We start from the raw sequence: 23,915 nt of genomic DNA, 5'->3' as shown, positions 1-23,915 counted from the left end.
ATTGCTCCGGAACACCTAGACTGGCCGGCATGTGTCCCACTTCGTTATTGTGTCTGTCCCTTCGGGGAAATGTCACGCAGTGACTTCCGGACTCCAGCTAGCCTGCTACAGCCCGGGTTCCCGGAGTCCAGTTAGCCCAGCTACTACAGCCCGGATTCACACGCTGATGACCGACACGTTCGAGGCTGGGTCATGTATGCCTGTCCTCGTAAGTTAGTGCCACTTTGGGTTCACGACTAGTCACGTCGGCCCGAGTTCTCTGTCATATGGATGCTAGCGACACTATCATATACGTGAGCCAAAAGGCGCAAACGGTCCCCGGCCAGGTAAGGCGTCACCCGTGGGAATACCGTGCGTGAGGCCGCAAAGTGATTAGATGTATTACATGCTAGATCGATGTGGCATAGGATCGGGGTCCTGACAGCTTTGGTATCATAGCCTGACTGCCTGTAGGATTACCAAGCCAAACTGGTCAAGGTTGAGTCTACAAATTCTTTAGTTATATAAGGGAATTGATTGTGGATGGGAACGTAAGGCTCTTTTTACTCCTTATACCTTAAGCCCTTCTGATCTGAGTCAACCTCTTCTTTTCTACGGGGATTAAGAACTAGGCCTTCTCATCTATCTATCAGGATGACGTGTTACTAATCCATAGACTTATAGGATTGATGGATTCAAGTCTTAGTACAGTTTCTACTATTTCCGTATGTTCATAGCTGGCCTCAGAACCTTGATATTGTGATGCTGAGTGGTCATGCCACCATTTTGCAGGATGTCTCAAATCTTTTGAGCAGTTACAGCCGTTATGCTGTCCGAGTTATCCCAGGTTTCTAGATAGTCTGATGCACTTGCAATCATTCCTCCATGTTCCTGATGTCCATTTGGGCTAGATTAATCACACTAATTGGTTAGTTGAGGTACTCTGTTACCTTGACATATATGTTGGAGCTATTATTATGACCCTAGGTGTTTTAGGGAGTCACCTAGTAATCTAGTCATGTTTTGTGTTCCCGGTGTGATGATTCTGGCCACCATTCTCGAAAGCATCCCGTGATGCCATATAGTAGTAGGTATTCTACTCCTGGGTTCTTGACCCAAGATTCACTCTACTTTCCTCGTGTTGGTAGTGTTTGCTAGTTCCTTTAGGATACTAGTAACCTTTGCGATAGTCCTCGAGGTCCGTGGTATTTCCTTCTTCCAAATACCATGAACTACTTATGGCAGAAGTTCCTCGTTTAACCGAAAGATCACAACCAGAGTGCTCTTGATGAGTTCTCGATTCTATGTTGTGACTCTGCCAGTTCTACCTTTCTGCATGGGTTATCCGGAAGAAATATGTTGAACTCGTTCGACATGCTAATCTATGCACCCACAACTCAGAAAATCGTATGTTCCTTGAGTTGTCCCTCCTTAGTTGTTTCGGGCCTTCGTCTATCAATTGATAGTCAGGAGTATGTGTGCATTCGTGCTCATCGATGCCTATTATTCTTGTGGTCCGTCAATCCATTCTATTCCGGAATGACTAGGAGAAACAAACTCCAGTACCTTATCCATTTCTAGGATTGGGTCAAAGCAGTTGTAATCCGCAGATCAAAATGCCAATCTAGCTTTTGCTCTGTTCTACCGTGGAGTGTCACCTTCTTTATTATCAAGAATGTCATGAGAATTGCACCACCCCTTATGAATTCTTGATTTAGTGATACTTCTTGCCATCATTGTTCATTCCTCGGTTCCGTGTTGTTGTAACCGGAATGCCGACAAGTGAATCGTGATGTGTGAAATCAATACTACTAGCAACTGTGGTGCTTGGTAGTTAATGGACAATAATCTTATCCTTAGCATGTTGATTATTAAATCATCACCCTAAGGTTTATCGTGCTACCTAGTCCTTATTTCAGGTGCACTTTTCGATCAATGAGTTAGGATAGTGTCAATCCTTGCTTATTTGATCATATCGTCTTGCCCTGAAAAGCAAGATTGTTCTCGAGCTTAGTGACATATCGGTGGTTCGTGATTTTCCATATATCTTCTCGGAAGTGTAACCAGGTTGTCACCTGACCGCTATGTTTAGTTCGTGATCAAGTTGGTTTTTTATAAACCACCCCTTCTCCAAGAATCTGTGTTGGATACCCTTGAGCTAGTTGGTTAAGCTAAACAACAACTTCGAGAGTTGGAAGATAAAAAGCTTTGCCGAATTTGGTTCTTTCTGAATGGATATCTTTGTGTTTGTTTGTGTTTGAAGAAAGATGATTTCTTCACCAATTGGTCCTCGTGATTAGTTGTTGGATCTATTGTCTTGTCAAAACTTTGACTTGAGTATGGGCTATCGTCAAGTCAAATCAGATCCAACGATGTTTGTAATGTTGTCTTACTTGTGGTAGATCCCTCGAGCATACACCATTATATCTTTTGGTCTGACCAATGCTATCACCGTGTTCACATAATGGTGGGAGTCCAGTGATATAGAAAGTCCGATGAGTTGCTATTGAGTCCATCAGCAGCAATTTGTCTCCTCCATGAATCATGTTGAACATTAAGCTAGTGTTGGAAACTTTTATAAGCATTATCTTCATGTCCCGTTCGTGAAGTATATGTTGGATGAAAGAAGTGACTCCCTCTCATTCATGTGCATTCAATGCAAGTTGCTGCCGTGAATTTGAGAAAGTTAGTTTTGCTTCCCCTGGAATCGTCCCAAGTCAGTCATGCATGTGCGAAGTATTCTGTGGTTTGGTAGATTAATTACCTCCATTCCATATGTATTCCCTAGCACATCAAGCCACTGGCTGATTTGTTCAGGGAGAAGAAATTTCTTCATAAGAGCTAATCATATGACTTATGCAAGGACTTCGATATCCTTGATGATGGTTCCCAACTAGGACTTGGTAGTGTTTCATTGTAAGACTACTATGTGGTCATGCTTGTCTAGGACAGTATGTTCACATGTGTTTAGCAGAACCAACTCATGTTTTGGAGCTTACTACCATAGTCCATTTCCTGAGAATCTCGCAACGCCTCGTCGATTTGTGTTGCAAACTTTCAATTTCTTCTAGACTCGATGAGTCTGGAATATCCTGTTACCAACCAGATCTGAATCTCAGGCAGATATGACGGTTGGAACTTTTCCAAGATCTATGATGTAGGCCCCGACAAGGTTGATGTTCTGGCCGACATACCTAACCGGAAGATCTATCATTGTAGTATCTTGATTGAGCTATTTGACTATCTTCTCCATGAGGATTTCGTGCGACTTATTCTAGAAGTTTCTCCTTAGGGATTCTTGTGCTCTCGGTTTCCTCGGTTTTGTTATAACCTTTCCAAAAAGTGGGCTCACTCTCTACTGTTGGGTTTCTCCCCAGTTACTAGAATCATTCCCAGCATTTGCCTTTTTATTTCCATCTTGCACCGCCGTTGTGCCATCCTACCATGGGTTCCATCCATTTCCGATGATAAGTAGAGATCATCCATTCCGTTGTCTTCAACAAGGTAGTCCAGATCATCCATTCTAGTCAGGGTATGTCATTCTTTCGATCACCGTCAAATGATTGCTCGAGATTTGCCCTAGGCTGGTATAGAGAATTTTATTGATCTCTGAATCAAAAGTTATTCTTTTTGCCACTAAAGGGATAATTCTATGAGTCATCCTTCTCTAGGGTGTCTCGTTATGGTATCATGGCGACTCAAATCCTCGCTACGTTGACAACCTTTCACCACCCTCTTAGGTGTGGAATTGTTGTCTACCTAGTGAACCCTCGTCATCTGTTCCACTCCATCCCTCTAGATGTGTGCTTCGTGTCTCAGCTCGAGAGATGTTGCTATGTCTCATTCCGTGAGTTGATCCTGAGTTGTTCGATCTTTGAGAAGATCAATCCTTCCAGAGTTTCCTTTTCCTCTCGTTGTCATGTTGGCTGGAGTTCTCAGAGCAAGACGACGAGACAAAGATGGTGATTGAATCAACGCCTTTATGAAGTGCAACCTGGATCGTGAAGATTGTGTTAGTTGCGTCCCCCCCTTCATCTTACCCTATGCCTGAATCTTGGGACGAGATTCTTGTTTAGTAGGGGTGAGTTGTCACATCCCTAGTTCTGGTTTGCACTAGGCTAGCCCTTCATGTGTGCATCTTGTTTAAATTATTTTCAATGACAGAAACCCCCAGCACCCCCTCAAACCAACTAGGGTTTACTAAAATTATTTTCAATGAACCTGAAATTCCCTTCTAAAATGTTCATCATCTTTGCCTTGGTCTTAAACCTCTGACAAAAATGGTGCACAATTTTCTAGGTCATCCTAAGGTCACTGGATTAAATCATATGCTAATTGCATTTGGGCATTTAAATGCTATAAAATAATTTAAATGTCCAAATAATCCTAAAATGAAATGTTCCATGTTGGTTATATTCTATACAGTGGGCATGAGCAGTTTGGTGATTTTTGAAAGTGCCTAGGTATTTTTAGAAAAGCCACAAACCTACAGAAAATAGAAAACATAAATAAATAGAAAAACCGGAGAGAGAGAGAGAGAGAGAATGCTTACCTGGGCCTCACCTATGCTGGCCCAGCCCACCTGGCCTGGTGCCAGTCATCCCTAACCTCTGAAATTAGGCAGAGGCGGGACAGCGCACGCGCGTGCGAGGCGCCACGCCTCCTCCTGCTTGCCGCCGAGCCTCTGGACGCGTGGGTGAACGCTCCAGAGCCGCCTCGATCCTGCTGACACCCCCACTCCTCCCCTGCTCCCTCCCTCGCCTCTGCACCGCCACAGCCTGACGCCGCCGTCACCGCCGCTTGCTGCCACCGCTCCCACCGAGCTCGCCTAGCCTCCCCACCATGGCAGAAAGATCCACCGTCGACCTCTACGCCATCTCCGCTAAGCCATGCGACCGGATGCGCCCCACAATGGCTTCCTCGACCTCTTCTTCAACCTTCGGGCCCTGAGATCGCCGGTGACCCCGCGCTCGACTCGCTGTCCACCTCTACGTGATCACCATGAGCACCCATTTTCGCCGTAGCACCGTTCTCGTATAGGCCGAAGATGCACTGCCGCCTGAGCTTGCCGCCGCCGACGCTCCGGTGACCATTTGGTCCCGGGTGCGTGTCCACCGAGCTTGCCGCCCAGCGCTGAGCCTCGCTAGCGCCTCCCCTTGCCCGCTTGCACCCCGCAGCGCCACCCGCGCACATCACCGAGCCCCGCCACCGCCTGAGCTCATTGCCGCCGCCGCTACACGCCATCCCCGGCATCCCCACGACCACCACTGGATGCCCCGCACCACGGGCTCTCCAACGCACCTAACCGCGCGACCAATCATGGCCGGAAATGGCCGGCCGGCGTCGCCGCCGTGTCGGGTCATCACCGGCATAACCACGCAGACGTGGCACGACAATTAGGGGCTAATTCTACTGATTAGCCGCCCTGCAGCCACTGACAGTGGGCCCCGCAGCGGGTCAAATCCCATTCAACACGGGATTAACTCCCAGTTAGCAGTGTGTCAATGACCTGTGGGACCCGGTCGTCAGGTTTGACTTGGTCAGCCATGGTTGACCTGCTGACGCAGTGCTGGCGCAGTGCTGGCGCAATGCTGACGTAGTAATGCCTTTTTTGGATTTATTCTTATTCAGGAAATTCAGAAAAAGTCCTAAACTTCTAAAAATCATAGAAAATTATCTATAACTCCAAATAAGATAAATTATATATGAAAATGATCAAAAAATCCAATTTATCCATCTGTACCATTTTCATGCATGTTTAAACAACTTAACCTTGCTGTTTAGATCAAAACATGATAATGCACTTTATAAGTTCTTAGTTTGAATTTGAATGTGAACCTTTTGTCCAAATCAACTCAAACCCTTCTGTTCTTAGTTGCATTAGCTCAAATCACATCATGATCATGTATCATATCGTGCATTGCATTGATTGTGTTCTTTCTGTGTTTGCCGGTGGTTGTTCCCCCTCGGTAGACGTATGTTCCGACGATGAGTTCGATGACACCGATGAAGAGCTATATCATCTTCAGAAGTGCCAGGCAAGCAAAACCCCCTTGTTCATTCCGATACAATCCTGCTCTCCCACTTCTGCTCTCTTTTATTGCACTAGGACAACAACGATTCAACTGTTACATGCTGCGGTAGTTGAACCCCTTTCCTCTGCATGACCTGTCATTGCCATAGTAAATAGATGAAACCCACTAGCATGAGTAGGAGTTGTTTTAGCCCTGTTGTGCCTACTCATTCATGTTTGTGTGTCATGCCTGCTACTGCTTAGAGTTGAGTCAGGTTTGATTCATCGGGATGAATTGGGATGTTGTGAACATGTCCTGCTACGTGTGATCTAAGTGTGTGAACATGATTTGGTAAAGGTAGCGGTGAGAGGCCATGTAGGAGTACATGGTGGGTTGTCTCATTGAAACCTTTCTCAGGAACTGAGTTCTGTGTTTGTGATCCATGAACAGTTACTACCACACATTGGGTTTCGGTAACTCGACCCCTCTCGGCTTCTTAACCACCCTTGTCCTCCGGTGACGGCCGCTGTCGTGGGGCCGGGTCGAAACTACCTGCCGGACCGGGAGGTGAGCGATGTGGACGCCCCCGAATTGGGGGCGGCCGCCCTGGAGGCTCGGAAGACGGAGGCGGTATCGAGACCTGGCCCGATGATGACGAAGAAGAGGACGAGCCGCGCCACGCGCGGGACGCCGGCAAGGCGGACGCTGGCCCCTCCGCCGAGCCGGCGGTTCGAGGTGGCACGCGTAAGCGTAAACAAGGCGCCGTCTTGTTCGGCAGCGCCCCGAAGATGACGAAGAATCCGACCGCCATGACCCGGCGGAAGGAGGCCGCCGCGAAGGCGGCCAGGTTCCAGAAGCTTCCGAAGGCGCCTCCTATGGTGTCGGCGTAAGTATATGTTCCTTGTGCCTTTCCTTCTTGTTGGTTCCATCTGAGCTTCCTTGCTTTATTTTTCTTAACTTAGGGCCCTGCTCTCTCTAGAGAAGTCGGCCGCCGCCTCCGCTATTCGGTCGGTGGAGACCTCCACCACCACCCGGCGAATCGACCCCTTAGCCGACCTCCAGGAGGCGCAGGAATGAAACGCGCGGGAGGTGCGCGGGAGCAGGAAGCGGACAAGGCGGAGGCCGCCGCGTTGATGAAGCTGGCAGAGGCTGAGGCCGATGCCGCGGCGAAGAAGCTAGCTGAAGAAGCCACGCACCGTCAAGCGCCGCTTTTCGTCATTCCCTTGAACTCCGCGCCACCACCACCAGAGTTCACGGCACCGATTGGGGGAGCCGGTGATGAACAGCTGGCCATGGAGAGGGAAGGCGGCGATGTCGCCATGCCGGAGGCGGACGTGCCTCCACCACCGCCGTCTGGAGGAGCGCAGGACAACCGGCCGTCTAGCTCGCCGGCGCAGCCAGCTGGAGGTGAGATGACGACGGGCCCGACTCCAGAGGCCCATACACCATCACGCTGCCAAGGCGCGAAAGCGGCTTCAGCGCCACGACCGCTGGAAGCTGGCGCCACGAGCTCGTCAGTCCCAAATGCCAAGGCAACCAGCGCTGCGCCTACTGAACGGGCGCGTGGAGGCGGGACGGGCGCCTTAAATCGAGCGGTCATGCACGTCCAGGCCAAACTCCGAGCTGTGGCCACCGCTCTTCAGCAGTGCAACAGGGCGTTCATGGATTCGCGAGCGGCCATTCGGGTATGTTTCTTACTTCTTCGTCCTTGATTCTTGTACTTCTCTGTGGGGGCGCGCCAGTGCACCCACTGGGTGTAGCCCCCGAGTTTTGGGCCGGCTGCTGAGCAGGCGGCTCAGAACTTCAATTGGCAAGCTCCGAGTGCTAACTTCGTCTGATATCTTTATTGTAGGATTATCATAACCTTCGCGCGGCCACCTTCAACTCCAATGTCCGGGAGCTGGACCAATGGACCGCCGACTTGTCGGAAAGCCGGAGTAAGTCTTTGTTTTCTTTTTCTGCGGGGGCGCGCTAGTGCACCCGCGGGCTGTAGCCCCCGAGATTCAGGCCGACTGCTGAGCAGTCGGGCTGGATCTCCCCGGCGACAACATTTCTTCTTTGCTGATTGTTGATAACTTCTTTCTCTGCAGGGGCACGACAGCGCACCTGCGGGCTGTAGTCCCCGAGATTCGGGCCGACTGCTGAGCGGTCGGGCCGGATCTCCCCGGCAACTGCACTTCTTCTTTGTTGATTGTTAACGTCTTTTTCTTCCTCTACTCTTGCAGAGGTCAATGCCGTCTTGCAGTAGCAGTTGGGTGAAGGCAACACCGCGTTGCGCGCCAAGGAGGCAGAGCGCAGCGAGCTAGCCCAGGAGCATGACCGACTGGCCAAGCAACTGGCGGAGCAGGCGGAGCTTCTCCAGAAGGTCTAGAAGGAGGCGGAGGTGAAAGAGTCCAATCTCGTTGCCGAGTTCTAGACCGAACGCTCCGCCTGGGCCGACAAGGAGGTGTTGCTGACTGCCGGCTTCAGCAGGATTGAAGATATGGTTGATGGTAAGCTTTCTTCTTCTTCTTTCCTTGGGTTGTCGGCCGCCGATCGAGCGGGCTTCTAGCTTCTGACTTCTTTGCTTTCTGCTTGAGCAGACTTCTTCCCTGGCCACTCTGCACCGCCAACCAGGCTATTGAGGCTTATCGTGAAGAACGGAGGGCTGAAGGTGCGCATATCGCCGCCAACGACGCCGGACCCTTAGCGAACAACTTCTCAACATCCAGGCCCGTCTTCGGCCGGCTCATCGGATGCTGCGCCGTCTTCACCGTGTCGGGGCCCAAGCGATCTCCGCCCTGTGGCCAGACATGCCGGCTCCGTGCACTCCTAGTCGAACTGCCGACTGGCTGGAGGTGGCGGCCGGCCGTGTAGAAGCTTGGAAGGGTTCCTCGGCCCGGGCTGGAGCGCACCGGGCCTTGGAGTTCGTCAAGGCGTGGTACCCTGGGCTAAATCTAGCCCAGTTGACCACATTTCGGCAGGAGGCCCAGGAGGAGCTAGTGGCGGTGGAGCGTGACCTTGTCAAACGGGCGGCGGCGATCGCCGAGTACACCAACACCAACATCTTCATCCCTGAGCTGGCTGAGAATGGTGCCGAGGCGCCACCGGAGTGGTTCGGGCTGAACCCGGAGGACGACGAGGACTCGGCCGAGGTGATCGACTCCGGCGACGAGGGAGAAGACGAGGAGGACGAGGAAAGCAGAGAAGATGCGCCAGAGGTCGGAGCGGACGACCAACCTCAGCTTGACCGCGCCTTGAACAACGAGCCGCGCTCGAGCGCGCCGACTGCTGCTGGGGGCGACCAAGCGGAGACTGAACAGCCGTCCACTCCAGCAACCGGCACCATCGACTCCGCCACCCAGCCGGACCCCTCTGCTGCTCCCTAGGCCGCCGACTTATCTTTATTTTTCCTGCTTTATCAGTCTCGACGAACTCTGTTAAATTTGCACAATTCCACACTCGGGGTGTATTTCAAACTCTGTTGAATGCTGGCCAAAGGGCCTTTTGGCATGTAAATATTCTTCCACACAAGGTGTGCTTTTGCCGAGTTCTGACTTTTTCTTGCTTTCTGCTCCTTCGCTTTTTTCCTTTGCCGCCTTCCCTTGGCTGTCGTCTTGCCCGCCAAACAGCCGCTCTGCGGACTGCGGCTGGGTCAAGTACTTAGCTACTTTCGGGAGAACAAGTACTTAGCCGACTAGAGCGTTAGCAAGTTAAGTAGAAGCCGGCTGGCCGGCTTCTCAGCAGCCGGTCGATGAGGCAGGAAGCCGGCCTGAACTATGTGCATGCTTTGGTTCCTTAGCCATTTTTCGTGTGGACACCCTTTCTCTGCCTTTGACCCCTACCGACCGGACAGTCGCTCTGCGAGCTGCGGCTTCTGGCAGGAGAAGGTTTTAGGTGCCAACACACTACTTGTCCGACTACGGGAAGCACCACCTAGTACAAGGCGGCGAGCCCCCGGGCCGACTGGTCGAACCCGGTGCCAGGCGGAATAATAAAATGACACATTTATAGGCGTAATGCTTATCATATAGATAAAAGAGGGTAGTCCCCGAGCTCTTCTCGGGGGACCCGGAGTCTTCGTACTTAATACAAAAGATAGCGTGGTACATACTGCGTCAACTGTAAAATCTTTGAAGGAGGTTTGCATTTTATCTTCCATTTTGTAATCCCTTGCTTTGTTCGGTGATGTGGGAAGCTCCGGTGAGGGCTGAGGGGTGGGGACGAACCGCCGGAGTGAGGAGGAGGCGTAGGTGGCGACGGAAGGGAGAGAGGAGGCTCGGATGGTGGCCGAGAGCAACGGCGACGGCCAAGCGCCAGGAGGCGCGGCCAGAGGGACTCCGGCGACGAACTGGTGGGGTGGGGAGGCTCTCTGGGAGGAGGGGAACACGGTGGACAGCTCAGGAGGAGAGGAGAGGGGCTAGGCACATCGGAACAAAGGAGGAACCAAGGTGGCCGAGGCAAACTCCGGCGAAAAGAGCAGGGGGCCGAGGACTCCGGTGGGCTAGGGAGGCAAGTGAGGAGTGGATGAGCTGCGGGAGGGTAGAAGCCGACGACTGGCCAACCCTCAGATTTCATAAACGGCCGCACAGGAGGTAAATTTTAAAGTCACAGGCATTATATTACATAACATCATTGTTTCATATTCCAGGACAGGATAATATGAATGTTTTCATGGGAATATAACATCCTTCGCACATTGCTCTGCCACAAGGCGGGATCCCTCCAGGACACCATCAAAATATAACTCGGGTCGGCGGTGCTCCTTGCCCTCAGGCGGCCCCTCGGTCATCAGCTTCTTGGCATCCATCTTCGCCCAATGCATCTTGACGCGGGCAAAGGTCATCCGTGCATCTTCAATACAGACTGACCGCTGTATGACCTCAAGCCGTAGGCAGGCACTAACAAGCCGCTTCACATGTCCGAAGTAGCTTCTAGGTATCGGCGTGGTAGGCCATAGTCGGACTATCAGGTCCTTCATGGCTAGCTCGGCCGCCTTGTGCAGCTCGACCAGCTGTTTTAGCTGGTCGCTGAAGGGTACCGGATGTTCTGGTCCAAGATATTGAGACTGGAACAGCTTCTCCGTAGAACTCCCTTCTTCGGCTCGATAGAACTCGGCAGCATCTGATATGCCGCGCGACAAATCCGTAAACGCTCCTGGAGAGCTCCAAATTCGGGTAAGTAAAAGGAATGTTTCCTTCACAGACTTGCTTTGCATAATGAAAGCCTTACCAGCCACGATCTTCTTAGCCGCCTGGATTTCCTGAAGGGCGCTCTGGTCCTCGGCTCGAGCCTCTTGTGTGATCTAGCGGGCCTTCGCAAGTTCGGACGCTTGCGTCTTAGAATCACCCTCCAAGGTCTCGTACTTCTTGACCGCGTCATGGAGCTCTTGCTGGACCTCGCTGACCCGGGCCTCGTGCTTCTCGCACGCGGCGCACTCCTTGGCCACTTTGTCCTCGTCCTTGGCTAACGCCTTCTTGCGGGCCGCCACCTCGGTCGTGGCCCCTAATAAAGTTCATGAAACTTTAGTGTAACATCCCAAATTTTCAATTTGGAATGTTATACATTAGATCATCATTGCATAGCATATTTATTTGCATTTTGGCAAATCCTCGATAAATCCTAAGCAACTCAAGGACCCTCAGAGAGAGTTGGGGATTTTCCCGGTTTTTCATATTTGATTTTTATCAAATAATAAAACGAGGATTTTGGTTTTAATTATTTTTCTCTCCGAAAAATATTTCGTATTAAAATAAATGAGAGGAGAAAATATGACTTCTCCAAAATAACTGAAATATTGGAGGTAAAAATATTAAAATCCAATATTGGATTTTATTCGGATTTTTATTTGCTATTTTAATTGCATTAAAAAAAGTGCACGTTTTCAAAACTGCATTTTTGGGCCAAGGAAATGTTCATCTCGTTCTAATTATTCTAATTAGACGGGAAAATTTTGTTTTAGCATTTTTGGTTTTTATTTATTTTTCTACGATTTTTTTCGATTCGGCGAATTTAAAAAAAACGCCGAGCGCGCCGACTAGGCCGAAGCCCAGCCGACGTCCCCGCCTGCCCCGCGCCCGTCACCCTCCCGAGCACGGCTCCCGCCGCCGCCGAGTCCGGCTCGAGGCCGACGCCGCCGCTGCCTTGCCCCCTCCCCCATGGCACCCCTCCCCTCCTATAAGTACCCCCTGCCCCGCCGCCCCGACCCGCATCCGCCGCCGCCGCCGAAGACGCCGCCACCACGGAGCCCGTGCGCCGCCGCCCGCCGCCTCCCGTCGTCGCCCCGTCGCTGCCCGAGCCCCGCCGCCCTCGCCGCCCCTCGCCCGCCCCGCCGGAGCTGCTCGCCGAGGTAGCCGAACGCCGTTGACGTGCCCGGTTTCTAAAAAAACAAACGCCCCGGTTTTTTTAAAACCCAAATTTTTTGATATAGATCGGTTTATTTTGTTCGGTTTTATTACTTAGTGAACGTTCACCGATCCGTTCGTTTTAATGAACGCGTTCGTCTGTTTGACGCTGTTAACGAACGTCCGTTCGTTTAACTGTTCGTCAGTTTTCTTTTTCGTCGGATTTTCCGCGATTATTCCAGATCGCGATTTCTGATCAGATTTTCGTTCTGGTTTAACTTTTCGCTCGTTTATCGGAATCAGGCGATTCAAGCGTCTAGAGTTTCATCTCGAAATTCTCTTTCCGTTTAACCTACTCAAACAAGTTTTTGCTACTGTAAAATTTGACTTAGATCCAGATTAGTAAACGAAGCTTGTTTCTTTCGCCGTTTGACTTTCGTTGCTTCGTTTGAGTTGAATCTTTTTGCAAACCGGAGTTCTTAAGTTAAAATTTCTGGTTAGATATTTGTTTGAGTTTTACTTGTGAATTAGATGAGTACTTATTGTTTGCTTGTTTGTTTGCGATAGAGTACCCGGAGTGCGCCGCTTGCTACTTCGAATCTCTAGGTTTCACGGATCATCAGCAAGGCAAGTAACACTTTGATCATACTTTTCACTACCCAGTTTTATTGCATTAGATCAACCCTCAAACATTGCATGATTAGGATCTAATTAAATTGTGGGTATTGGGAAGTAGTTGAGGTAGTACCTATTACCTGCTTTATTATCAAACCATTGGGAGTTACTTCTACGTTGCTTATATTGCCATGCTATGCTTGTAGACGTGGATTGGGTTTGAGAGATATTCACGACAGATGTGAGATTGATAATTAATGGTTTACTTAAGGTGGCAACTAAAACTCACATCTGGGTGGATTGAGGTACCTGGGTATTCCAGGATTGCCTGTTTTTCTTTTGGATCGCCACCCAGGTTCAAAGGGATCATGAGATTATTCATGCTAGAAACTTCCCGTGCAGCCGCAAGCTATTATGGGCTCTAGCATAGTTGATTAAGTTGCGTGAACTCTTACAGTGGTAGACTAGGAGATGTAGGGGATGTAGGTGGTACGGTCTATCACATCGTAAGGTGCAAACGCTTCTGAAAGACTATGTCTCAGTCATCCGTTTCTCAAACATCCTGTAGTGCGAGAATCCAGCGGAGGCGATCGAGTCTTGTGGGAAAAGTGCACAAACCTCTGGAGAGTGTATAAACTAATCATGGTTAGCCGTGTCCCCGGTTATGGACAACTTGAGTATCTAGTACTTGGATTATCATATGAATCTCATCACCATGTTACTTTAATAAATTTTGTTGGGTTAATGATGATACTTAATTGGGATTGAGATGCTGTCAACCATCTCAATGTTTAACAACCACCATAATAGTTAAATAAAAAATTATTCCTTTGAAGTATGGAAAAACTGGCTTTTCGCAAAACTGTAACCATAGAGCTTTCTACCAGCCATATATGCAAGTAGTATATTATTATTCTGTTCATTACTCTCTATGTGTTACATTGCCAGCATATTCCATGTGCAGACCCATTTTTGGGCTGCAATGTTTCATGTTGCAGACTTTTCAGACGACGAGTAAGGTGCCTTAGGTCGTGGTCTTATACTCAGTGATGCCGTTGGAGTTGATGGACTCACTTATCTTCCAAGCCTTCCGCTGTTATCGTATTAGATGGCCTTAAGCCATATTTATCATACTTATTCACTTTTGAGATATTCGTTGTAATAAGTGTGTGATTGCTACTCTGTTATAAATCCTCCATTTGTACTGTGCGTGTCAGCATTACTGATCCAGGGATGACACTGGTGCACAGCAGCCCAGACTGTTTGAGGTCTGGTCGCTACAAAGGTGGTATCAGAGCACACGCTGACTGTAGGACACGACCACTAAACTTAAACCCTAGAACACTACTCTCTTCTCATTTCTGACTCCTCTCCACTTTCTACTCTTTTAGGAATGGCGGATGCAAGAAACAAGTTCATGCAACCAAATGAAGATACGCCTTTTGGACGACACTTGAAGGAAGTCACTAAGTACTTGAACAATGGAATACCAAGCATCACCGGAACCTACAACGCCACATTACCTGAAGAGGAGAGCTGGAAGATTCAAGTTCAAGTTCCAGGAAGGACGTTTACGCCAGTCACTGAGCCTATAAAGTTGTCTTTTGAAGCACCAACCTGGAGTTTAGGGAAGAGCATGGCAGCCCACATCTCTATGGGACGCATTGGAGAAGTCTACCACAGGGAACTTAAGGATACTATTTATCAGATTTGTGGACGCCGAGACGAGCAATGGGAGATGATTAGCACCAAGAAGGATGGATCAATTGCAGCTTTCATCCAGGAGCAAAACCAACACATTCGTCGCCAGGAGAACCAGATGTGCTCAGACAAGATAGTTCTGAAGAAGGCATTGACGAAGATCAAGGAGCTAGAGGAAGAACTCAAGGCTACACGCGAGGATTATTTGGAGGAAATCGTCGCGCTAGTAGGGAAGAATGACGACCTGGAGAAGAAAATTGGAGTATTCATGGGAAATCCAGTATCAAAAGCAGAAGATGATGAATGCGCTTGCCCGGATAACTACATCATCATCGACGACACTGACTCGGACCCCAGTGAAGATGACTTTGTTGATGAAGCTTGAGCAGATATCATGGAGTCTTCGACTGATCAAAATTTCTAGTCGACCACCATATCAGTAGTAGTATTTCCCCATATATATAGTATAGTTCGAGCACTTTTGTAACGCTAGTTAGATCGATTGTATGCCTTGTTTGATTTGATTGAGTGATATTGATTGTGTTTGTCTCATGAGCATATGGGTAATGTTTTCTCTCTAGACCTCATTCTATTCTAAATTCTCATCTTCTCTAAACCTATCAGATGCCTCCGAGACGCGACACCGGATTTGTTTTCCCACCGGAGATCACACAGTTGATTCAGCAACAGAATGCCCTGATGCAAGTGTTAGTACAGAACCAAGGCAACAACAACAACAACAACCCACCACCACCACCTATTGATCACCTAGCCCGTTTCTTGAGGCTAAATCCGCCGGTGTTTTCCAGCAGCACCGAGCCGATTGTTGCAGATGATTGGCTCCGCAAAGTTGGAAGGGAGTTGACCACTGCAGGATGCACAGATGCGGAAAGAGTGCATTTTGCCGCACATCAGCTTGATGGACCTGCAGCATCATGGTGGAAGAATTACACAACCACACACCCTATTGACACTGTCACATGGGACCAGTTTCAGCAAGCTTTCCGTACAGCACATGTTTCAGCAGGAGCTATGGCTATGAAGAAGCGTGAGTTTCGCAACCTACGCCAAGGAGGACGCACCGTAGGCCAGTATGTGGAGGATTTCTGTAAGTTAGCACGTTATGCACCAGATGACATTGCTACAGATGCAGCCAAGCAGGAGAAGTTTTTGGAAGGACTGAATGAAGAGCTGAGCATGCAGCTAATGGTAGCAACCTTCAACAACTACCAGGAGTTGGTAGATAGAGCACTCATGATTGAAGGGAAGCAGCAGCAGATTGAAAACCGTAAGAGGAAGTATGGACAAGGGAAGTATAATTCTGGAGCCCAGCAGAAGCCACGTTTTACCCCGAAATCCGGAGGACAGTTTCAGCATACCCATGGAGGAGGTAGTTCGCACAACCATAATGGCTCCAAGAATGGAAATGGGAACGAAGGAAGCAACGGACAGAACCGTACCAACCCTTCAACCCCAGCTAAGAGAGACCTGAGTCAAGTCACTTGCTTTAAATGTCAGAAGACTGGACATTATGCCAATGAATGTCCTGAAGCCTAGAATGGTAATGGAAATGGAAGCTCTGGGAAGAAGCCGAACCCTTTCAGCAAAGGACATGTGAACCACATTAGCGTGGAAGAGGTTGAAGCTCAGCCTGATGCAGTAATAGGTAAGTTTTTGGTTAAGTCATCTACTGCACTCGTTCTTTTTGATACTGGTGCATCGCATTCATACATATCAAGGGGATTTGTGGATAAGTATAAACTGCAAACCCAAGCACTTAGGTCACCCATGTTAGTAACCTCGCCAGGAGCAGAGTATATGGCAAGTTTATGGTGTGATCAGTTACCATTAAGGATTGGTAACTATGTGTTTCCCTCAGACCTAATAATATTGGAATCGCAAGGATTGGATGTGATATTAGGCATGGATTGGTTATCAAAGTATGGAGGGAACATCGATTGTGCCAGTAAGTCGGTTTTGCTTACCACCCCAGAAGGAAGAAGGATTAAGTATGTATCCCCGCATGTGCCGTAGAGGACTCAAGTGAATTCCTTATCAGGAGTTGTACAGGAGGAAGTACCAGTGGTGAAGGATTACCCGGATGTATTTCCAGAAGAGTTGCCAGGCATGCCACCGGATAGAGACATTGAGTTTCTGATTGAACTTTTGCCAGGCATAGGACCGATATCTAAGAGACCGTACAGGATGCCCGCAAAAGATTTGGAGGAAATTAAGAAGCAGATTAAGGAGTTACTGGATAAAGGCTATATTCGCCCAAGTTCGTCACCTTGGGGATCGCCTGTACTTCTAGTGGAGAAGAAGGATGGATCGTTAAGGATGGTCGTTGATTATCGAGGAATGAATGAAGTGACCATCAAGAAGAAGTACCCACTGCCGATGATTAATGATTTGTTTGACTGCTTATAAGGAGCTAAGGTATTTTCCAAGATCGATCTACGATCAGGATACCACCAGTTGAAGATTCGAGAGCAGGATATACCTAAGACGGCTTTTACCACCAGGTATGGGTTGTATGAGTATACCGTTATGTCATTTGGTCTGACTAACGCACCTGCTATTTCATGAACTTGATGAACAAGGTGTTTATGGAGTTTTTGGATAAGTTCGTCGTAGTGTTCATTGATGATATTTTGATCTACTCAAAGAATGAAGAGGAACATAAGGAGCATTTGCGTTTGGTACTTGAGAAACTCAGAGAACATCAGTTGTACACCAAGTTCAGCAAATGTGAGTTTTGGCTGAAGGAAGTTGGATTCCTCGGACATGTTATATCTGGAGAAGGAATAGCGGTAGACCCCGCCAAAGTTGACACAGTAACAAGTTGGGAATCACCCACGTCAGTTGGAGAAATCCGGAGTTTCCTTGGACTCGCAGGATACTACCGGAGATTCATTGAGAATTTCTCAAAGATTGCAAAACCCATGACTGAGCTATTGAAGAAGGACACCAAATTCAATTGGACTGAGGAATGTGAAGGTAGTTTCCAAGAATTGAAGAAACGATTGGTTACATCACCAGTGTTGATTCTGCCAGATCAACGCAAGGATTATGAAGTTTATTGCGACGCTTCTCGTCGAGGACTTGGAGCAGTGCTTATGCAGGAAGGAAGAGTTGTGTCATATGCTTCACGACAACTTAAACCCATGAGAAGAATTATGCCACGCATGATTTGGAATTAGCAGCCGTAGTGCATGCGTTGAAGACATGGAGACATTTTCTCATCGGAAACCATTGTGAGGTGTACACGGATCACAAGAGTTTGAAGTACATTTTCACGCAGAAGGAGTTGAATCTCAGGCAGAGGAGATGGTTGGAGCTTATTAAGGACTATGATATGAGATTGCATTATCACCCAGGGAAGGCTAACGTAGTAGCAGATGCGTTGAGCCGCAAGAGCCATGTCAACACACTCATGACAGGAGAGTTACCCCAGGAGTTAGCCGAGGATCTTCGCGAGCTATGTTTGGAGATAGTTCCAAGAGGCTTTTTAGCAACATTGGAGATTCAGTCTACCCTGATGGAAAAGATCAGAGAAGCCCAGAAGACAGACAAGGAAATTAACGAGATAAAGGAAAAGATGAGAAAAGGAAAAGCCAAGGGATTTCGTGAGGATGAGCACGATACAAAGGATCCGCGCCTGGGCCGGGGCGCGGACGTGGCGGGCCCCCTCCGTGCGGTGATGTCCCGTCACGTGCGTGGGCTGGCAGGCTTTCCGGCCATGTGGTTCGCAGACAGCCAGTGGCCGGCCCGCGGCCCGGCGCTCGCGCCAGCGGGCTCCCGCCCTCCGACTCCGGAAGATTTCGACTCAGGCGGCGCGCCTAACCAGGGCCGGCTCCCAGCTGCCGGCTTGTCAAGATAGGAAGCTGATCGAGCTTCTCAACCCCTACTCCACCTCGAAGCCCAATCAGCTTCGGGGACTACTGTCGAAGTAAATGGCCACGGGTAGCCAAACCGACTACCCCTGGTTCTTCAGAAAAATTATCAGGCCTTCGGGCCTTCAAGCACTCCAAGCATTTGGGCCGCCTTCCCTGGCCGGCTACCTCTGAAGCCGACTCCCGGAAGGCGACCCAGCCTCAAGCAACCCCTCCCCAGGATGATTACGGGGTGGCCGACTCCAAGAAGCCGGCAAAGAAGGACGCCGACTCCTAGGGGCCGGCCGAGACCTCAACCACCAAAGCCGTTCCCACATAACGACGACAAGACGGGGAGTGGCCACAGTGCGGCCCACTACCCCCGAAGCCCGAGGCGGGCATGGCTACAGGAAGCCGTACGGGACGGCCGTCTCCCGTGCGGCTTGGCACTGTAGCCATGCTAGCCTCGACGTCATCCACGACAGACTCCCGTACGGCCCACGGGCGGCGGGCCCCTTCAGGCAGAGAGAGGCGTGGAGGCGGCCCGGCCTTTCCCAGTCGGCCAAGGGCGTAGCCGGCTCCCAGAAGCCGGCTACTCCCTTCCTCGAAGCAGGAGCCCCATTAAGGAGACAAGACGAGGTAAGGCTACAGTGAGAGCCCCCAAGGCGGCCCACTGTAGCCACGCTTACCTCGACAAAGCCCTCGTCATCAGAGGCGAGGCTACAGTAAGCAGCCGCCGACAAGACCCTAGGCGGTGGGGCGGGCCTGTCGCCCAAGAAGCCGGCAGCCGGCGGGACCCACCAGCCGGCGGGGCCCAATTGCCGGCGGAGAAGCCGGAAAGCGTAGACACTGACGGCTGGGACCAGCTCCCAGTCGGATTACCATTGTACCCCCGGGGGGTAGGCCTATATAAACCCCCCGGAGCGCCCATGCAAAGGGTTGGCCTCTGATCATAGTTGTCTTCTAAACATAACACACACACCATAGATAGAGAGAAGATAGAGCTAGCCTTGTTCTTCTTCTCCCTTGAACCCCAAAACAGCTCTAGGAGCGATTGTAGCTACTTTCACCGATCTAGTGACTATGCGGAGACCCCGCAGAGCAGGACTAGGGGTGTTATCTCCTCGGAGAGCCCCGAACCTGGGTAAGATCCGCCGGCGTGCATGTCTTCGCCTCATCCCGTTTCCAGGCACCGGCGACGTCTTATTGGCACCCACACAGATAAGCCATCCCTTGGCATATGTCGCACCAACCACCCGACAGTAATACCTCCATAGAGAGGGCCCGAACCTGGGTAAACATCGTGTCCCCCGTCTCCTATTACCATCGACCTTAGACGCACAGTTCAGGACCCCCTACCCGAGATCCGCCGGTTTTGACACCGACACGCGGCTCCCGTGGTGGTGAGGCATCAGGTCGCGCGCCCTAGCTCATCCGCCCGCGATTAGCTCATGCAAGAACCAAGCACCAAGGAGCATGGGAGGTGATGTACATGGGAGCTTGCCCTAAGCCAGAGCTTAGCCTCTTGGATTTAGCGACGCTGTAGGGACGGACCCGAGCACAGACACCGTGCCGACCCTTAATCATGAGGTGGTCATGGGTGGGTTTGGAAGGGCGCACAACGTTCATGGCATCGAGGTGCCAAACTGGCAGGTGATAATCATAAAGTAATTCATGGGAGGAGGCAAGCTAGTTTGGATAAATGCAAGAACGATACATGCCGCTGGGATGGACCCACGTGGCCTGGGGATGATGCAACCCGAGAGGCGCCCCCAACAGGGTGAGTTAAGGACGCAAAAGGATACACATCGCAGGGACAGGCCCATGGGACTTGGGGATAATGCTGCCCGAGGGGCACCCCCAACTGAATGAATAGGGAAGAGTCACCTGGCACCGTTGTTGGAGGGATGTTGAAGCAGTTGAAGACGTACATTGAAGAAGTTGCTCCTCATAAGCCGCCTGGGTCCAGAGCCTCGGGAGGCTTTGGGGGCCCAGGAGGCTCATGAAGAACCGTCACCATCTCCGCCAGGACTGCGTGATGCCGGGCCTCCTGAGCCACCAGAACACTCTGCAGGTGACGCTCGAAGGTGACAGCCGCGTTCGGCAGGCCGAATGGCATGCGAACATAGCTGGGAGGTGTACCCTCGCACCAACCAACACGCGAAGGCCGGAAACGCTCATGGCATGCGGCCCTGTTGAGCCCTAGGATGTTGAAACAGACGCACAGCTCGTCGTCCTCGCCAGGACAAGGAGCTGCACCAGGTGGTGGGCGGCGGTCGCCGCACATGGTTCTCGCCTCTTGAAGCTCCTCGGTCGCCTTGGTGATTGAAAGTTCAACTATCCCTCGGTGGTTTTGGTAATTCCTAACGACATATAGCTCATTGAACTAATACTCTTTCGAGATGATCATTTCAGAAAGTTCAATGATTGGCTTGGCATGGACTAGAAATGTGGACCCCTCAAAATGGTAAGGACACTTATTGGCTCAAGATCAAGACTCTACATTTTCCTTTTAGTGATCCAAGATCACATTGAGTCCATAGGAAAAGCCAATACTATTAAAAGGGGATGAGGTGTTGTTTAATGGCTTGCTTGCTCAAATGCTTAGTGATATGCTCCAGAAGTCCACAACCACTTTCTCATATCCACATATGTCCCAAACCAAAAGTCAAACTCGGCCCCACCGATTTGATCTATCCGGCGCCACCTAGTTCATTTGACATAGCCACTGCCAGAAACCCTAGTCACTTCGCTCTCACCGATTGGGATCTCGGTCTCACCGAGATGGGATTGCAAACTCTCAGTTTCCCTTCATAACATTTCGCTCTAACCGAGATGAGTGATCGGTCCCACCGAGTTTACAATGCAAACTCTCTGTTTCCCTTTCGTAACGTTTTGGTCTCACCGAAATGAGCGATTTGGTCCCACCGAGTTTGCCTGACCAACTCTCAGTTTACCTATTACAGAAATCGGTCCTACCGAGTTTATGTGATTGGTCCCACCGAGATTACGTTCTGCCCTAACCCTAATGAAATCGCTCCCACTGAGTTGACATGTCGGTCCCACCGAAAATCCTAACGTTCACATTTTGAACTAAATCGGTCTGACCGACTTTCATGATTCAGTCCCACCGAGTTTGGTAAATTGTGTGTAACGGTTAGATTTTGTGTGGAGGCTATAAATACCCCTCCACCCACTCTTCATTCGTGGAGAGAGCCATCAGAACGTGCCTACACTTCCAACATACATTTTTTGAGAGAGAACCACCTACTCATGTGTTGAGACCATGATATTCCATTCCAACCACAAGAATCTTGATCTCTAGCCTTCCCCAAGTTGCTTTCCACCCAAATCATCTTTCCACCAAATCCAAATCTGTGAGAGAGAGTTGAGTGTTGGGGAGACTATCATTTGAAGCACAAGAGCAAGGAGTTCATCATCAACACACCATCTATTACCTTTTGGAGAGTGGTGTCTCCAAGATTGGTTAGGTGTCATTTGGGAGCCTCCGACAAGATTATGGAGTTGAACCAAGGAGTTTGTACGGGCAAGGTGATTGCCTACTTCGTGAAGATCTGCCAAGTGAGGCAAGTCCTTCATGGGCGATGGCCATGGTGGGATAGACAAGGTTGCTTCTTCGTGCACCCTTCATGGGTGGAGCCCTCCGTGGACTCGCGCAACCGTTACCATTCGTGGGTTGAAGTCTCCATCAATGTGGATGCACGATAGCACCACCTATCGAAACCACGCCCAAAATCTCCGTGTCTACATTGCGTTTGCTCCCTCCAAACTCCTCCGTTTACCTTCATATGCAAATGATTTACATTCCGCTGCTATACTCTTAGACTTGCATGTTTAGGTTGACTGCTTGACTTGTCCTAAGTTGCTAAAATCAGCGAAGACTTAAAGTTGGGAAAAGGCTAGATTTTTATTTGGTCAAGTAGTCTAATCACACCCCTCTAGACATACTTTCGATCCTACAAGTGGTATCAGAGCTTTGGTCTCCATTTGCCTTGATTTACATTGCTTTGGTGATCATAGCCTTGGTTTCACAACCTAGGAGAGTATGCCGTCTAGCGAGGGAAAATACCACCATAGAGGTCCTTACTTTGATGGTACTAATTTTGCTAGTTGGAAGCATAAGATGAAAATGCATATTCTTGAAAATAACCCCGGCGTTTGGGCTATTGTGTGTATTGGCTTTCAAGGTGTATTCTTTGATGGGAGAGAACCGAATCGTGAAGCTACCGCGGAAGAGTTGAAGATGCTGCAATACAATGCTCAAGCTTGCGATATCCTCTTCAACGGATTGTGCCCCAAAGAATTCAACCAAATCAGCCGTCTTGAGAATGCAAAGGAAATTTGGGATACTTTGATTGATATGCACGAAGGTACCGACTCCGTCAAGGAAACCAAATTGGATGTGCTTCAAAGTCAGCTTGACAAGTTCAAAATGAAGGATGGTGAAGGTGTCGCTGAAATGTACTCTAGGCTTGATCTCATCACAAATGAGATTGTCGGCTTAGGAAGTGAAGAGATGACTAATAGATTCAACATCAAGAAGATCCTAAGAGCCTTGGATGTAAAATATGATACCGTGTGCACATTGATCCAAATGATGCCCAATTACAAAGATCTCAAGCCAACAGAAGTCATTGGAAGAATTGTTTCTCATGAGTTGTCACTCAAGGATAAAGAAGAGCTTCACAACAAGTCAAGTGGTGCTTATAAAACCTCATGTGATGCTCCCACATCATCAAGTAAGAAACAAGCCTCCAATGATGAATTGAGCCTAATGGTGAAGAACTTCAACAAGTTCTACAATAGTAGAATCAAGGAAAGAAGTTCCAAGTAAAGTTCCTACAATGACAAAAGATCTTCGAGTCGTGAGTGAAATTGCTACAATTGTGGAAGACCCGGACACTACTCCAATGAGTATATGGCTCCCTACAAAAGAAGAGAAGACTCACCCAAAAGGAGAAGTAGAAGAGAGGAATCACCTCCAAGATAGAGAAAGAGTAGAGATGATCGTTATGAATGAAGAACCTCTTGGAGAAGCAAGGATTCGGAAAGGAAGGACAAGTCATCGAGGAGCTACACAAAATGAAGACATCAAGATCATGTTGGTGAATGGGTATCCGGCTCCGACTCTGACCATCACTCTAAAAGAAGTTATCACTCCGACTCCGAATATACTCAAGATGAAGGTGTTGCCGGTCTAGCACTTGTGTCGACCAACTCCTATGACATATATGACTCACCAAATGAAGGAATTGGAAGATGCTTCATGGCTAAAGGCCCAAAGGTATCACACCCCGAGTATGTTGATTTCAATAGTGATGAAGATGATTTGCTAGGTGATGATGATTTACTTGTTGACAACTCTAGTGATGAAAACTATGATGAAATTG

The sequence above is a fragment of the Aegilops tauschii genome, chromosome 6, assembly GCF_002575655.3.
Source record: "Aegilops tauschii subsp. strangulata cultivar AL8/78 chromosome 6, Aet v6.0, whole genome shotgun sequence".
NCBI lineage: Eukaryota > Viridiplantae > Streptophyta > Magnoliopsida > Poales > Poaceae > Aegilops > Aegilops tauschii.
The sequence above is the reverse complement of the archived record's forward strand: the minus strand, read 5'-3'. Positions refer to the sequence as shown.